This window comes from Camelus ferus, chromosome 10 (genome assembly GCF_009834535.1).
Source record: "Camelus ferus isolate YT-003-E chromosome 10, BCGSAC_Cfer_1.0, whole genome shotgun sequence".
In the NCBI taxonomy this organism is placed as follows: domain Eukaryota; kingdom Metazoa; phylum Chordata; class Mammalia; order Artiodactyla; family Camelidae; genus Camelus; species Camelus ferus.
Window position 1 is genome coordinate 4279384 of NC_045705.1, and position 18524 is coordinate 4297907.

An 18524-nucleotide genomic window follows, 5' to 3' on the forward strand; every position below is an offset into this window, starting at 1 on the left:
AAACAAACAAAAAACCCAAAGCAAAGGAAAGAAACAGTGATGTAAATTTAGCAAGAAGGCAGGGGCTTCAGACATTTATATTAAGTAGGAACACTACTATGGTTTGACAGTGTCATTAAAAAGATGTTAAATAAATAAGAAAAACAGGAAAGATTATTGAAAGAGAAAGTAAAACATAGAACTCAGAAAAAAATTTAAACTATCATGTCACATGAAAAATGCCCCCCAAAATAAATCTTGTCCCCACAGTCATCTGCAAGGGCATTTTGTTCAGGAATTATTTAATAGCTAATTCTTTCTCGAAAATCTGTTGCTGCTATTACGACTTATTTTTATGATTCTTCTCCAAATAAAAATTTCAACATCTGAGGAACTCAAGCTAAAGTATATCAACAAGGCAGCAACTCACTTTACGAGGGCAGCCTACCCAAAGAAAAACAAAGAACATGCGTCTGCACTCCAGGGGGTTGGGGGAGGTGGGGGAGCCCCATGGCAGATCGTGGTCCCTTATAAGGTCATATTCCATTCACTGCCAGGAACAGCAATTGAAAGAAAATGTAACAAATCAGCTTCTCAATTACATCAACAAAGGTTTCGGCTTCCTATGTACAGTACTTTGAAGACTCCTCTGTGTTCTAGCTCTGGAGGTCAATGAGCATTCCCATGAATCTCTGTGTGTTTATATCCAAAGTACACTGTGAACTTTGGCAAAGGACGTGGCTCTGGGTTAGCTGGGCTTTTTAGGTAGTTATTGGAAATACAATTGAAAGCTAGCTAATTTTACCTTATCGCTAAAGAATGAAAGAACACATTTAGGAATGGCATCCAAGGACTCAGAAGTGATCCCAGAGAGAGCTGTGGAAGTAGAGATTTCTCTTGTGCACCAATAACTGTTCTGCATTTTCTCCCATCTTCCTTAGGGCATCTCTCATGTGTCCTCAGGGTCCTGGTGAATTCAGTCAGCCCAGGCTGCACCAGCCTCCCCCAGCCCAGCGCTTTGCTGCACACCCTCACCCCCTGCGAGCCCATGCTCAGAGAACCGCCTCATTAGGAAGTAGCTGATCAAGCAATAATCTAAGAAGTAAATAAATGAAAGAATGCACCTTCCTGTGACATCTGTCTCTCAAAGAAAACGTGTCTTATCCATAGAAAATGGTGTGATTTCTGTTATCAGGCACAGGCCTCTTGGAGAGAGGTTTTTTTGGGTGGTGAGATCTTGACATTTAGGTTAATGAAAAAAAAATTTTTTTTTTAATGGAGGTACTGGGGATTGAACCCAGGACCTTGTGCATCCTAAGCATGCACTCTACCACTGAGCTATACCCACCTCCCGCTAAAAAGGTATTTTTGAAAGGATCATATTTTTTGAGGATGAGGGTGACTATGGCTAGAAATAGTTTGAGAATAATTAAGGTCTAAAGTCTCTCCAATGACAGCCATGAGAGCAGATGCAAACATTTTCCAATGAGAATTAAACTGTTGCACAAGTGTACCCCAATAACACTTCTCCATAAATGTGTATTTATTTCTCAGGGGTCTGTTGGAGATCTGGAGAGATAAATGAGGCAATAAAAGTGTTCAACTCCACAATTCATGTTTATTGTTCAAAGTGACCAAACATCTTACAAATAACAAGCTTTAGGGCAGACAAGGACTGGGACCATTCCTCTTTGCCCTTTGAGTAAAGAACTTAAAACCTTAAGAAGTTTCAAAGGAAACCAAAGTCGAACCTTGTTTTTCACCCTTGACAGATTTGTGGGTATTATGAGTTGGGTTTTGAAGGGACCAAGTATAGTTCAGAGTGAACCAGTACTCAGCTCAGAGTGGCAAGGACCTAGTCAGTACCTCCCATCCGCTCTGTCTATTCCTGGAGGTTCTGGTTCTCTCTGATTTTTTTCATTCTTCTTAAAGATCAAAAAGAAGTGCTTCTGTTAGAAATAATGCTTTTTAAAAGTACATTAATTCAGGCAACACTTGCATTCTGCTACATAAAAGAAAGTTTTAGCATATACCAATTGCCCACGTGACTAGGCAAATTGTACAAAGAAGACATACTAAATTAGGTAGAATTCTTAAGTTTAAAAAAGGAGAGAGAAATAAGAACAATGAAATCAATGGTACCTACCAGTCTCCTATGAGCGTCAGAATACTTACGTTATCTCCTCTTTACCATTGACACAATGTGTCTTTCTCTGCTTTGCTCTTTGTCGTTAAAATTTTTCATCCTTTAAGGACTGAACCAAAGTCTCCTTTCCTATGATGATTTCCCTAACCCTTTTGGTAAATAATCTCACCTTCTAGGAAGACCCTTTTTTTAAAATATGGCAGCCACAGAAAGTTGACACAGAAGACTAAGGAACACTAGAGAAGCTTTGCTGATGGCTTGATGGCAAACACTCCGTCAGTTTTTCTTCTAAACATCACTGACTCTTCATTAAAATATCACATGAAATCTCTATTAAGCTCAATGGAAAGGTTTTAGTAAATAAGATTCTTAGGTTGGGTAAGAATTTTAAAAGTTGGAAGAAATATCAAATCCAAATACTTGAAGATGGTCCCTCCTACCTCACACTATTTCTTCCACTGATCTATTAACATTCCATTTCCTATAGGGTTACTAGTTTATTCTTAAGGCTCAGATACCTTTGAGGTTTAAAGCATCCGACATAAAAACCAAACAGATACTAAATCTTACAGTGACATAGAAGTAGTAATTCAACTTGTGCCCCTCCATAATGTTTATGGAATCTTATACCATTAGAACAGAACTTTAATTTAGCATGCCTTCTTTACTTTTTTCAAGCAGCAGCTGAAATATTAATAATTCTTCACATTTGGATTGACTGCTACCATTTGAAAAGCTTCCACAATCAGTGTCTCCTGTGCATTATCTCATCTGGAAAAACATCCCCGACAGAAAATAGGTGTTTATTACCACTACATTTTTGAAACACAAAAAAGGAAGACCAGAGAGGAATTATGCCTCATCCAATGGTAACTAGCTGAGCTTGAGAAGGAAATGTGGTCTCAGCCACACTCCTCGTTCATTTTCCTCCCTTCTTTTAGCTCCATATTTGCTTAGAGGTTAGACTAGCCTCTTTTTTTTTTTTTTTTTTTTCCAGAGCAGATCAGTTTGGAGAACAATAAGAATTCTCTATTTGTAACAACTGTAGAGACACTAGCTGCCAGTCAGGCTGTCTACTACAGAGATTTAACTTTTAAATTTAAATTGTTTTCTAGAAAGTGTTTTAAAACAATGTGAAAGGCTTTGAACAAGTGTACCTAGTGGTGTTTGCTTTCCTCCACCATTAAATACAAGTTTTGAAAGTCTGGTATTTAAAACCATGTTTGTTTGTCTTTGATATCCCACGCAGCAGTCTGAGCAACATTTCTTATTTAGCATTTTTGATCATGCACCTGAGAATGCACACTTATTAAATTCATATCTTGTAATGTATTTTTAAGCCAAATCGCTTGATACCGCCAAGAAACTCAGTACATGTTAGTACATCTTGGCATCACGAAATGGAAAATCAGTCTTGGTGGAAACTGTTCCTTAACCAGGGCTAAAACAAGCAACGAAAATCTGTAACTTCCCATGAGAGGCACTGGTTATGAAGGAAAAACAAAGGGCTTTTAAACTTATTATACTTTGTTAATGAAGTTTCTTAAGTTCATTCATATCTGTAAAATTTAGATAATACTTTTTTTCTACGATTGATATAAGAAACTAATAATAATTACAGCAGCTACTATGTATTAAGGACCATTTTAGGTAATCCTAATAATCGATGAGGTATCTTATTAGTGTCCCCATGTTACAAGTTGGAAAGATTAAGGTTTAGAAAATCAGGATTCAAATCCAGAAAGTGCAACTTCAGAGTTTAAACGCAACTCCCTCTGCCCCCTGGAAGGTCACATACAGACCCAGAGTAAAACCATTACAGGGTGGCTCTCACAAGAGGAAAAAAATTCAAGCAGGAGAAATCTATGAAAATATAAAAATATAGAAGTCTATATCCAGAGAACACAAAGTTGCTTTTTTTCCTCTTTTTATTATTGAGCCCTTCTCCTATCCTTCTATTAAGAAAGAAATCAGCAGCTAACAAGAGTTTCTTCTCTTGAGTCAGAAGGGTCTCAGAAATCTACACACCCAAAATGAAATTACTAACAAAGACAGACTAGGAGGGAGGGTATAGCTCAGTGATAAAGCACATGCCCAGCACTCACAAGGTCCTGGGTTCAATCCCCAGTACCTCCATTAAATCAATAAATACATAAATAAATAACCTAATTACTCTCCCCACCAATAAAATAAAATAAAATAAATAAAATAAAATATAGACTAGCACAAAGGCTTAGAACAGAGCCAGCACCCAGTAGGTCTGGTCCTTCCTTTCCTTTGCAGTGGCTACTCTCCATCCCATAACTGCCCCAACCCTACTCAAAACAAGCGATTCCACACCGTGAGGAATTTGGACTTTCAAAGAGTTCATTCTGCTAGATTTAATCTGTGTTTTAAGAAGCATCTGTCAAATCCCCACTCAGCCTATGTATGTGGTCTCCCTCACCAGACCAAAGCAGCAGCAGGAGACCCTATTCCCTCCCCCAGAGATGATGGTCCTAATAATAAAACAAAACACAGAGATGAGGATTAAACTGTTCAGGCCATAAGATTTCAGTGAAGTCTGCTTCAAATACACAAATGATCATTCACGAATGATACTGACTACAATTGGTCTCAAGCCTGAGGACTTCAGATCGAAAGTTGTTGGATACTGGGTAAAAAATTCAAGTTTTTTTCCTCAGGCCCCTCTAAGCCTATTTTAGATGACTTTTTTTTTTTTAAAGCATGATTAATTAACTTATTTTTGTCTGTTTGCAGGGGGTTAAATTAGGTTTATTTATTTATTTATTTATTTATTTATTTATTTATTTATTTATTTATTTATTTAACCAGAGGTCCTGGGGATTGAACCCAGGACTTCCTGCATGCTAAGCACGCACTCTGCCACTGAGCTGTACCCTCCCCTTAGATGACCTTTTTTAAATGTTCCTGTTCTTGGCCACTTCCTGGTCACATTCAATCATCCTTACTTCACACATGAAGCCACTATTTCCTCTGCCCACTCATTGTTCCAATGAAATAATGCAACTTTTCCCCCAACATCTTTAGATTCTGCTGACCTCTCTTACTTGTTAGCAGCTGTCAATGCTCAAAACTTTGCCAAGTAAACTTTTTCTTTTTTAATGGAGCCTGTCTGTTTACTTGAAAGTCAAATGAGGAAGCTGTGTTGGCAACAAGAGCTTAAGATTTTTTTCATCCAAGAAGACCTATTCTTAAGCCAGGAGAAACAATGATTTTTCTTCATCCAAGAAGACCTATTCTTCAGCCAGGAGAACAGAAAAGAAAAATTAAAGCTTTCCCCTAAAATTGACTGAACCCAAAGATCACAAACTGGTAGCTCACCAACTACATCCAAGATTGTGTTGTTTGGCCCAACAAATCTTTTAACATTCTGGAATATCTGCCAACGTTTTGAAAGCCAGGGATTATACACAAACAACCAGATTTTGGCATCTCTTAAAAAAATCAGAAAATCTAAGCCTACATTTTTGAGTGGCAACAGTTAATTGGAGCTTAATAGGTCCAAGCACTCTCTGAATCATCACAGCCTCACCCGGCTCACTTTGCACTTTTATATGACCTGACTTAACCAGTAAGCAGTCAGGTCTAAGACCCCTGCTAACCCATGTAGTCTTGACCACAGCCTTGTCGGATGCTTCCATCTTTCATCTCTTCAATTTTGCTGGAGAGTGCTGTATGCTATTTTATAAAAGCTCATAACAAACTATAAGCTAGAAATTATCTCTGTTTTTTCTTATGGGGAAACTGAGGCTTATAGATAGGAGTTGCACAAAATTATGTGGACATCGAAGTCCACAGCTTAACAACTGATTCCAACCAGGTTTTCTGACCCTAAGCCTAGCCTCATTTCCATTTTCCTGTTGACCTGTGAAGCTATAAGAATTAACAGTCTATGACAATAAACACACATATTAAATACAGTTTATACTTAGAAATTAGCAAGTAGAAATGTTATGTAAAGCTACAGAGGAATTAGGTCTTCCTTGACAAGGAGTGAGCTGAGGCTTTGCACAACTGCAGAGAGTAACATCGGGCTGAAAGCTGGAGATGATGGGGTGCAGACCCCACAGTGACACTCACATTGTCAAATGAAATGTCCTGTTCATTCTGAGCCTCCATGTGTGCTCAAGGTTTTGTAACAGTCTCTGGCCGTAGTGGCAGCATCCTCTGTTCAGGGGCCCTATGCAGAGCCTTCATCTCTGTCACTCTGCTTCCCTTAGATGTTCTCTTCCTTCTCCCTCATCTCCACTTCCCCCCCACCCCCTAGTCCTCCTTTTCTGACTCCAGCACTCTCCCCGGCCTTGAATGGTCCATAAGTCCGTCCAGTCCATCTGCAGTAGAGCATCCCACTGGGAAGTGAGCATTTAGAGATGCATCCAGAGAAAGTATTTATTACTCAGAGGGCACTGTATCTAGACGAAGGGTGTTGTTCCGGGCCATCTTCTGCCATGCACAACTTTTAAAGCAGTCATCGCAGTCTTAGGGAACCACAAACAAAATTCCTATTATTAACAAAACATTCATTTTTAAGGTTAACTGGCTTAAAAATCTGTATTATATAATCGGATTGGTGATTTCAGCCATTGAACATGTAAATGGGAAGAAGCATCACTCAGTGAAGGTCGAAAATGGGTACGTTTATAAATCTTACGTGTCTATGGTGAGTCGTAGGTCACCAACATCGACCCTTCTATAGCAGGGTTTCTGTTTCCTTGAAAGGCACAGGAGAACTCAGCAGTACTCAGCTGCTGTGAGTGTCAAGTGTGGCTTGATATTCTTTAGTTCTGCAAGTGGTTTTGCTGAGTAAAATGAGGAGCAGAAGGGTATTCCTTTTGGCTGACTGTAACTGAAACTCAACAGCGCTTAACCAAATGTGGGGTTTTCCTCTCAAAACAGCACAATTTGGAGTGCAGGGCTCCCTGATGATGTAGACGTCCCAGGCTCTTTCTTGCTTTCACTTTTCTGGCTAGTCGCTCTACCTTCAGCTTTCCATCCATCTTCCAGGCAGGAGGAATAAGAAGAGAAATCACAGGGAAGGAGAAGGTAGCACTTATTCCAAAAAAATAAACCTTTCACAGAAATTTCCCATTTATAACTTTTACTTACCACCCAGTGGCAGAAACTGTATCAGATAGCCTTCCTCTTGCAGAGGAGTCCGGAAAGTGCAGTACATTGTTGCCTTAAGCAAAATCCAAGTTTCACTAAGGAAGGAGGGGGAGCAGACTTGGGGGAGGCAACTTACAGAGAGCTCCTTCCCTGGGCTCATAGAATATGGTTTTCCACAGCTCACAGCCTAGTGGACCACAAATAGGTAACAGACAGAAGCAACCCAGGTATTATGTGCTTTGATGAAATGACAATTCAGGTCGCTGTGCACGCCCCTGAATGGGAGAAGACCTGGAGTCCATTTCCTGAATTTCGCACACACTGAAGCCGTGCATACTCAACTGGGGGACACAGCTCTTCCTTATCTGCGAGGATAACACTTGCCAGTGACAAACTCCCCAAGCTAAGTAGCCAATCGTACCTACTTCCAGTTACTCCCTTGGCAGCACTTTGACTTTATGGAAAGCTACCAGGGAAGCCTCTGCTTTTACGGCCCCTGTGTCCCTTTTCCTGGCAGCACTGCTCCCAAGAGCTGTGGGTCTGCGGAAACCAAGTGTATTAGTTAGCAGACCAGTGCCCACATACGCAACAGAGGACAGAGGTTTTACATAAAGTAGAAGGTTGTCTTTCATGTAACAAGCAGATGGTCCAGGAGGATGGCAGTTCTGTTCCATGAAGTCATGCGGGAACCCAGACTTCCATCTCGTTGCTCCGTCAAACCTAGGGAGGGCACCTTTTGTGCAGCACAAAATCGCTCGTCTTCCAAGCAGCAGGATGAAGGAACAGGGTGAAGAAGAGCTTGTCTCCTATCTTTAAGATCCAACAAGAAAGTTATTTTCTCATCCCATTTACTGGAACTTAGTCACATGGGGATGTAATCTTTCTTTTGAGCTGCTGTGTGGCTGGGTTTCTATTACTGGGAGAGAAAGGAGAACACTGAGAGCCTTGGGAAACAACCAACAGTGTTCACCACAGTCAGCTGCAAAGCAGAGGAATGCAGGGGTTTCCAATGCTATGGTCCCATAATTATTGTTTCAGTTACCCATTGTTACATAAACTGTGCCAAAATTTGGTGGCTTAAGATGATGATTTTTCATGATTTTCTGTGTCAGGACTTGGGCGAGTTCATTATTCTGCACACAGGCAGTTGTCTGGGGCCACAAAGAGCTGGCCCCTGGGCTGGAGCACAGGATGGTGCGACCCCACACCACGACCTCTCCCTTCCCCTCCTGTGGCTTCAAATAACTGATTCTATTAGTCCAAGCGTCTTCACAGCATAGTGAGTGGCTGGCTTCCCCAAGCTGCTGAAACACTTCAAGTCTTGACCCGTGGCTGACACAACACTTCGAGCGCATTCTGTTGGTCAAGGCAAGTGGTAAGGCCAGCACAGATTCAGGAGGGCTAGTAGCTCTGATTCCTGATGGGTGGAGAGGCGTGCGCTTACAGGGAGGAGGAAGGAACCGTGCTGAGGGCCGTCGGCCACCTCCTGAAGACCACCTACCATGCTCATCACGCACGATTTAGAATTTTGATTCTTGCTGCCTCTCCTTCCCACCTCCCCTCCACCCCTGACAATTGTAACAGGCAGAAGAGACGCATTTCCTTAAGCAATTCCTCACTGTTTTTATTCATTAGGCTTCATTATGACTGAGAAAAATCAAGCCTTTTAGAGCTTCCATTATAAGAGGCATTTGGTTTTATTTTGGTTATTTTTGTTTTATTTTATTTAAATTAAATTAGTTTATTATTTGCTTGTTTATTTTATTGCATTTATTTAATTTAATTTATTTATTTGGTTATTTGCTTTATTTGAGGCAATGTTTCTCACCTAAACAGACCTTGCAGCTACATACTTATTTTTAACATCTATTAAGGAAAAAATGGCTAACACATCAAAGCCATATTTCGTAAGTATTGCTATGGCAAAACTAAAATTAAAATAAAAGTCATAAATCTGGTAGCAGAGCCCAGCTGCACTCAGTTTCTCTCACTGTACACCCTCTAAGTTTTGTGTTTCACACACTCCCTCTCAGTGCTCCCTGGGTGGAGCGAAGACTGGCCTGCCCCTGGATTCTCAAGAGGCCCCTGGGGGAGAGAATGAAAGGCCCTTTTGTTTGGCAACGGCCAGAAAATTTTCTGGCTCATGGACCTTGTGAGTTCACAAGGCAGAAGAAAGGCCACGTCCTCAACATCCACGTCATAACTTGGCCCCAGGCAACAGACTGACATGGGGGTCTAAGCTCTGCAGCACCCACTGGCCTCCTTGCTCTGACCCCCCTGCAGCTTCCGTGAGCATCTCCTGGTCGAGAAGGCACAGTCAGCAGGCTGCCCTGAGCCTGGAAGCCTAGTGAGCTGAGCCTCAGTCCTTAGATCTAGCTGCCCTCCAGTTAACTCACAACATCCCAGGGCCCACCCTTGGTTCTGAGAGATTCTCTTTTTAATCATTAATTTTTTTTTTCTGAGGAGGAGGTAATTTGGTTTCTTATTTATTTATTTTGATGGAGGTACTGGGGATTGAACCCAGGACCTCGTGCATGCTAGGCACGCACTCTACACTGAGCTGTATCCTACCCCACCAACACACTCTTACCACCACTTTGAGCGACCACCTACACAGCAGCCATTTGGTATTCTTCGGGGCTGGGGAGGAGATGGGTCAATGGAGGGGCTGAAATTTGAGAGTCTGATAAACTCTATGGACCCTCTTCCTGAGGGAAAACAACATACATCTACAGACTCAAATTGGTGAATTCACAGCTCCCTGATCCCTGAATTCCATCCTTGACACCCAGGCTAAGGCCTCTCAATCTTTAAGCACTGCTGCTAGTCCGCCCGCCCACAGACACCTGAGCCACATTTGAATCCCCTAAATTACTCATTCAGAACAGTGGCCATGTCATGTCACTTCGACCCCTGGAATGAGTCATTCTCTCGGTCCGGCCCTGGTCGTCTTTTCTGGGTTGACGCAACATTGCCTCCCCAGCCCGACTCCTGCAGGGCCCCGGACACACCCTCACCCTCCATTCCCATCTTCCTGAAGGTAAATCTGCTCACACCATTCTCCCTAAACCCTCTCTACTTCCTCAGATCGGCGCTCCTGCCATCAGCCCTCCTCATTTTTAACCTCATCCGCCCCTTCCACAATCTCACGCCAATACATCAGTGCAAGCTGGCGACGTCCCAGCTTCTTAGAACTGGCTTTAATCCGTGAGGAACCCCATTCAGTTTTAAGGCTCTGGGTCTTTGATGCCTCCTTTCCCCGTAGATGTTTCATCCTTTAAGGGCTACTTAGGACGTTTCCTTTCGTGTGTAAAACCTTCTCCGACCTCCTCTGCCTTCCTTTCTCTGTGCTGTCAGGCCATTGTTACTCCTTTCACGCTTTGTGCCTGCATCACACTTACCTCATTTGTACTGTCGCTTTTAGTTCGTACGTCTGTCTCCCTCCCTGAGCTATGAACTCCTTGAGAACGAAGATCGTATCTAGGTTTTTTAAATGGTGAGCAACCAGAAGGGCTCTTGGTGCTATGTTAGTGGAAAAGATGAAGACAAAAAGAAGGCTAAACGCAGCTCATCCCAGCCCTTCCCCATCCCCGACTCCGTCCCTTCCCTCTCCCCACCCCCTCCACGAGCCCTTCCTCTGTGCGAGGTGAAGTCCCACCCTGCAGCCGGGCACCCTGCTCCCCGCAGCTCGTCACCCCAGCCAAACTCGGCTGGATGATGGCACCGTCCACCCAGGTACAATCATCCCCACTTCTTTCTCTGCATCCAATCTGTATGCTTTGTCATCACCCCTGCCATCTCCGGGACTCAGAACAGTGCCCTTTCTCTGCATGCCGAGAGCACCCAATACTTGCTCTTTTCAGCATTTCATCATATTTCATTTCACTGACTTTTACTTATCTGTTACCCAATAAACCATGGTCCTCTTGAAAGTTAGAATAATGTCTAATTTCCTCAGGATCTCCAATGACTTGCTTGGGTCCTGGTGCCCAATGATTGTCTTTCAAGACTTGTCTAAATTCCCATTTAATTTTGCAGGTGCCTCTGTGAAATGCTAAGTGGTGAGTCATCCAGATGCACTTACACACTATGACGGAAAGCTGCTTTGTGAGTTTTATTTTTTTGAAAGCCTAACTCCTTTTTAAAAGCCTATTATCTCAAATTTATGACTTTTTCTAACAGGTCCTATCTTTGACCTTTGGAATAATAAGATGTTGAGGCCTGTCTCTTCCTGCTCTCATAGCTCCCCAAAGGCCTCATTCGAAGTTCCGCCAAACCTGAGCTTTTCAAAACGCATCGTTCATACAAATCATCTTGCGACCTTGTTAAAATGCAGATTCTGATTCAGAAGGTCGGAGATTCTGCATTTCTAAACAGCTCTTGGATGGTCTAAAGGTCGCACGTAGGGTAGCAACACTCTGGTCTAAAACACTTCTCACAGGATAGGGCTGGAATTCCCTCACCATCTTCATCTTTCCTCTGGATAAGGGTGAGTTTGCCAAAGGCCTCTTTCAAGCGTGGTGCTGTGTAAAGCTTTACCTTGCTCCACTTGGTGCAGTAGAAACGTGGTTCATTATAAAGAGCACTGGGTTTCAAACCAGGACGCCTGCGCTCGAGTCCAAGCTCTGCCAGAACCAGCTATGTGGCCTTGAGTAAGCTGGAGAAAGTCTTTCAGTCTCAGTTTTCTTTTCTGAAAAAAACCCAGACAGCCAATGGCTACGTCCAGCGGGTGGGATATCAGAGCATCACGTGACACTGTAAGGGCTGTGGCTGTGTACCATGTATTTTTGGAGCTATTATTTAACTTCTGTGATTGAAGTTTAAGGTTTCACTGGATCTTTTACCATTTGCATCAGAAAGCTGCACGCTCAACCATCAAACACCTGAAGTCTTTAATAACAATTGCTACCTAGCACTATCTTCTAGGTAAAAGACACTAGGCTAGATCTTTCATAACTATTTTTCAGAAATTTTCACACACTGAGAATTTTTTTTCTTCCTTTTATAACAGCCAATGCTGGCTGAGTATTACCTTTCGCCTTTCCTGTTCCATGTGTACCCATCAGAGAAGACATCATTCATTAGAGGATATCCTTTCCAGATAAAGTTAGACTTTTCAAAGGTCAAAGCATGAGAAGCTGCCCTCCCCACACATCTAAAAAGTCAGTCGTCAGATCCCAGCAGAGATAGGCGTCCATGATTCTGCTGAAAACATGCTGACATGGCTCTCGGTTTTCTAGTTAGCAATGAGAGGTTTAGACTAAGCCATTTCCAAATCTTGCTCTGAAAAGCCCTAAGGGTTCCAGGAGACGCTGGAGGCTGTGGGCTTGGATGGGGTAAGGGAAGGCATTCTCTAACACACACGCAAATGCACACACCAGCAGCCTGGCTCCTGTTTGTTTATACTGGGTTCCAAGCAAGATTCAGTTGACGAGATGATTCTGCTTCAGTTGCTCCAAAGTGGTTGAAAGCCATTTAAATTGTGTAATTGCTAAGGCAGCTTACGACTCATTCATTCTGTGAAAAATCTTTGTCTGTAGACGGTGACTGAGTGATTATCAAAACCCACAATGAGTACTGGGAGATACATGTTTTTATTTTCCTTCCTCTAGCCCAGGCTGACCTTGGGAATCTTTTTTAGTAGACTGGCTGCTGGTGATTTGGAAAGGTAGGATATTTCAGACTCACTTCTGTCAACAAGCAGAGTCCTGCTGGGTGCCATGCTTCTTGGTTCATTTACCCCAACACTCAGAAACAGCTTTTGTAAGCATTCAATCAGTAGTTTTTGGATTTGTGTTCCCAAGGGCATCCCATAAGAAGAGGTTTCCCATGTTCTCATTTACACCCCCCCTTTTTTTTTAAATAACAAGAACTGCTGTATAAGAAACTTAGAAAAGATTTTTGCTTCTCGATTTTTGACTATGCAAAATTTCAATTTTAACAACTTCTTTGGCCCAAGAAATTCAACTGTAAGTTTAATGTAGTTTAATTTTCAAAATGTGGGCTTATTTTGTAATTAATGGTGGAAAAAACTGAGTTCTTCAACATCACCCCCACATTACCCAGCTTAATCCAAGTGCTAACAGGTCTAGCAGTGAGAAGAGCAAATCTCAGGTAATCTCCGTCCTTAAGAACATACAATATTCATGGGTGTGGGAGAGGGGTATGCTTTCTCTATCAGTATATAAGTAATACCAGAACCATGCATTCACAGGCTGTTAAAGAATGAACTAACTCCACTATTCCTGGGCCAGGAGACACAGACACAAAAACAACACAAGCCGACAACTAGATCGTCTAAATTCTGTAAGTGTTTATGGATTGCTCCTTTGTTAATGAACTCATTCATTTAATGAAAGGGGCTGGCCCTACTGTAGACCAAGCTCTGATCTAGTGCCTGGGACTCAACGAGATGAACGAACAGGCAACATGTCCCATACACACATCCCAATTTAGTGGGGAAACAAGTGAGTATTTAAGCCTTGAATAAAAGCAACATAAATTTCAAAAAGGAAATAAGGTGTCTCCAGTTCATATCACTATCTTTTGGCTACTTTTGGTCACTGTTTTAATTTTTTTCACTACTAACTAAACTTTGGGCTTACCTGAACACCGCCAGTTTTTCCATTTATGTCTTCTTTCCTTTCCAGGGTCTAATCCCAGGGTCCGCATTGCATTTACCTGTCCAATCTCCCAAGTTGCCTGTGATCTGTGACAGTTTCTATTTTCTTATTTTGCATGATCTTGACAAATCTGGAGATTGGCCTTGTATCTGTCCTGTAGAATGTCCCCTACTGGGATGTGTCTGATGTTTTTCTTATGATTAGACTGGAGTTACGGGTTTGGGGAAAGAAAACCACAAAGGTGATACGCCCCCATCGTACCATCTTACGCGGTGAACACAACCACAGGGCGTCACTGATGATGTTAACGTTTGTCACCTGGCTAAGAGTGACTGCTAGGCTCCTCCTCTGTAAAGGTACAATAGCTTTTCCAAACTTTAATCCCGCGAGGGAAGAGTAAAAAAATTCCATTTGTTATTTGAAATTCTTCCCTAAAGAATATTTGTCTCTTCTCTCCTATTTTACATTCATTTATCTACATGAAATTTACTGTCATTTACCTGTATCTGTGTGGATTCATGGACAGTTTACACTTTGGGTTATAACCCAATACTGCATGACTTATTTTGTTGTTGGATCCATTCCAGCTTGGCCTATTGGGAGCTAGTTTGTATTTATTATGTTTGAAATATCAGCTGTAAGGGTTTCCATCTGGGTCGGTTCCCGAAACTCAACACTCTCAAACGGTAACTGACCCACAATAATCTCTAATATCTAACAGTCCTTTCCTGCTTAATCACACTGGAATTTATTCACATCAACAGGTCTCAACAAGTCTTGTGTCGTAACTGTATTACTTCTCCTCTGATACTTAAGAAATCTACAACCCATGTAAGCAAATCAGGTTGTATGCCCAATGGCCCTGTTATTAAGCCATCAGGCTTAGTTTTGGCAAGATGATTTGCTGCACTCTAATAATCCGTTTAACAGCACAAAATAAATGCACAGATCTCTTTTTGTCATGCAGAAAAGCAAAAGCAAGATTTTAGCTAGAAGTCAAATAGTGACCAAGAGGGTCCTAAAACTAATAAAAATCCAAGGAAGTTATTTGTATGCTGATGAAGCACACTTGTAAACTTTCACAGACTTTTATTTTCAGGTAAGCCTGCATACCTGTTGTATCTGGTAATTTGTTCACAGTCTGTTACTTCTCTTTCCTGTAGACACCTGCATTATTAATAGGTACCAACATTAACAGTTTCTTGATCTTTCAGAATGCCAATTTCTCAGGAAAAGGTCCAACTGTTAGGAAAAGGTTATCAGTTCTCCTACAATTTTCCACTTGGCCACACCCAAAATGACCATTCACAGTACCTGAAACTTTGGTTTTTCTCTGTATGAATCCAAGACAGCTGTCCTCCAGCACAGTGGGTCTTCAAGTACAAAGACTAAATTAAAATGTGCTTACATAGTTTATTTTAAAGTAATTTAAAATACAGTGTAAACATACATTAAAGATATTGTGGCAATTTAGATAAGGAATAACATGAGGTTATTTACATGTTTGTATATGTATGCGTGTATATATATACACAAAGTGCAGATAAATATAAAAACACTACAAAATAAACAAAAAATTCAATATGATAATTTACTGACAATCATTTTCATATTTATCACTTAATTTGTCATGTTAATGGCTGCAAATTCCTAGTACTGAAATAGATCATCTAAATATTCAATTTTATATAAACTATAGTACCTCAAATTTTAACAGTATATAAATAGGATTCTGAATTAAAAATGAAAAAAACAAAAAACAAAAAAACAAAAAAAACCCCACCTTCCCTGCCACACTCCCTATTTATTTGTAAAGGTTTCAGCTCAGAGTTCAACAGGACTCTTGAAATCACAGCCCTCAAATATGTGATGACATCTAGGCTTTTAAGCATAGATCATAACTGGAGATAAGAGAGGCAGAGATCAAATCTCTAACATGCTGCTGTATGAAAAACAACGCACACTTTTAATCCAAGAGACAATGGGTTCAAGGCAAAGTCGGCCGTTCTGAACCCTGGAAGGGTAAAGACCGTGGGAAACGCTGCCAAGAGCTGGTACAAAGGGGAGAAAGGGGTCACCTAATTAAGGTGGCAGAGGCACCTGTGGCCCCCCCCACCTCCAGCACTTAAGGTCCTCAAGTGCTCCTGAACCTGAACATCCTGGATGACGAAGGATGTTTATGTCTGTGATAACTGTAAATGGCCCCTGCCTTTTGGGGCTCCTCAGAAGGCACACAGATTCCATTTCTCCCTACAGCACCAAGAAAGAAGTGTTCAGCTTCTGAACTTGGCGTCTCTCTCATGAGTGACAAGGAGAGGAAGGATGACCTGTTGGGCTCCCTAATTCACACAACAGCTTCTACACATTGGGCTAGAATATGTAGATCAGTATTCTGGCTGGGGCTTGCTGTGGGTGCTGTCAGCATTCTTACTTGAGATTCCTGGTTCAAAACAGTGGATGTAACTGCCTATAAAAATGAAAAATCCTGTTTGTTGATCTGATTGTCTCAAAGGCCATGTCATTCACAAGCCTGAATTTGTCCGGGGTTACTACCACCGAGATTTGAGGCAGGGAGATACTTGTGACAATGAATGGAGACACTGAATGCGTTCAGGAGATATGGGACTCGCAGATGAATACCTGAAATTAAGTCTGTGGGTCTACAGGAAACAGGCAGAAGACTATTCAATAGACTTCATTTGCAAAGAGTGTTTTGATTTTGGAAACTAACCAAACAAGGTAGGAGGGAAAAGTAAACAGCAATTTCTACCCTATTTGGGAAATCTTTAGTAAAAAGGCAAATAACTTCTGGACAGTAATCAAGTCTCTGGTTTTTTGTTTTTTTTTTTTTTTACCAAGAGATATGATTTTGGGGTCCAATCCTGTGCTGTTAGGTCACAAAGACAGCTGCAAATTACAAATGTATTCTAAAACCAAAGAACAAAATCTGTTCCTAAACTGCTCTACCTTCAGTCAATAAAATACAAATCAAGTTGGGGTTCTAAATGCTGATGAAAGCATCACAAAAAGATAACTGGTAGGGGCATACTAGACATTGAAGCTGTTTGAAGAAAGGCTCTGAGGGACTCTTCTAAAGCAGCATCCATGTGAACGAGACCCTCTCACGTAGGACACAGAAAGACCTGAAGATGAGGCTGGGAGCGAGGAGGTTAGCAGGTGCTATCTTCCCAGGATTGCAGGGCTGGATTATTTCCTTAACATAGTGGTGGATTTTTAGAAAACATGCCACCCTATATAAAGTCAACGATTGCAGAAATAAAACAAAAAATTGTGTCCTTTTATTTTTCCTATTTGGGAACCTGGAGAGTATGGAACTGTAAAGAACATTTTTTAAAAAAATCTCAACCATTCCTGAAAGAGCCAGCAAAGGAGCCACTGCTGAGAAGCCTGGTAGCGCCCACTTAGTGCAAAGCACAGGGAGAAGACACAGCTGGGCAAACCACTCCATCGAATAGGGAGATGTGGCACTTCCTCATCTGCCACAGACTTCAGAGGAATACAGGGATGGTTCAACTGCTCAGACAGTTACATGTAACACAACAGAAAAAGCCTTTGGTTGACTGACTAGTAGTTCTATAAAGTTGGCGGGGTTACGGCACAACAGAGGAGTCACCTGCTAGTTACATAAAGGTTTTGTCTTTGACGATATTTTCACATAACAGATGAGAAGACTGACTGACTCATCAGTCTCTTTCTCATCCTGATTATACTGGCAGCAGTGATTGGGGCGCCCACGTTTGTGTGTGTGTCAAATGTGGGAAGTCTAGCGGGTCTTCACTATGTCTCTGCAAAGCTAAGGTTTCATTACTGAAATGCTGCTACGATTTCAAATGTGATCATCTTCTCTCGGCTGGCATTGCCTTCTGGTGCAAGTAATATTCCCTGGAATGTAGAGCACATGTCCTGATTTTTCTCAACGCCCACAAATACATTATCTGTTGGCAACGTTTCTAGGGAAAAGCAGCTTCCGCCTGTCTCTAGCACATGGCCATGACTTGCTTCCACACACAGTCAGTATGAAGAAGAAAGCCATCCTCACAAATCTTGTGAGATTAAAACGGCAAGTAAAAGCACAATTTGAACAAGCACTTTTGCCGCTTGTTTCAAAAACGGACCCTATCCAGGACTGGCCCCAGCTCTGCCTCCCCAGGATAAAGGATCAGGGCTCTCCACGCACATCCGTTACAGCCCGTGCTGTCTCCTCACTGAGCATCCGTGGGATTAGCCCACAGACAGCTCCGAGCAGGGACACTACGGCCTGTGTTAAAATCAAATGAAGGCTGAGATTTCTTTATGCAGCAGCAAGTGAAGCAGGAATCACCGTTTTGGATTCAAGTTGGTCTTTGAAAGAAAAATCAGTTTGTCTTCAGAGGTTCTCATTTAGTCAGATGCCAAATGCTAGCCAGGACACTTAAACTGAGGGTGTTGTAGACTCAGGGACTGGTCCACAAGAAAGACCACCTCTGTCCCAGCAGAGGGTAGTCGGGGTGTGAACAGCAAGATTACTACTCCTGAGGGCCACCGAGGATCCAGAGATCAAGAAGCTCTAACAACACATAATCATCGTGTATAAAAGTCAACAGCAGCAGGTAAAAAAAAGGCAACAAACTTATCAGGTTTTGTCA

The 18524-nt window shown here is 41.8% G+C and overlaps 1 non-coding gene across 1 annotated transcript; it reads right to left on the minus strand.

Annotated features, from left to right (window-relative positions):
- Positions 1-1255: 1255 nt before the first annotated feature.
- Positions 1256-1327, minus strand: TRNAP-AGG. Its single transcript has one exon. It is a non-coding gene; the product is annotated as a tRNA-Pro (tRNA).
- Positions 1328-18524: the final 17197 nt, after the last annotated feature.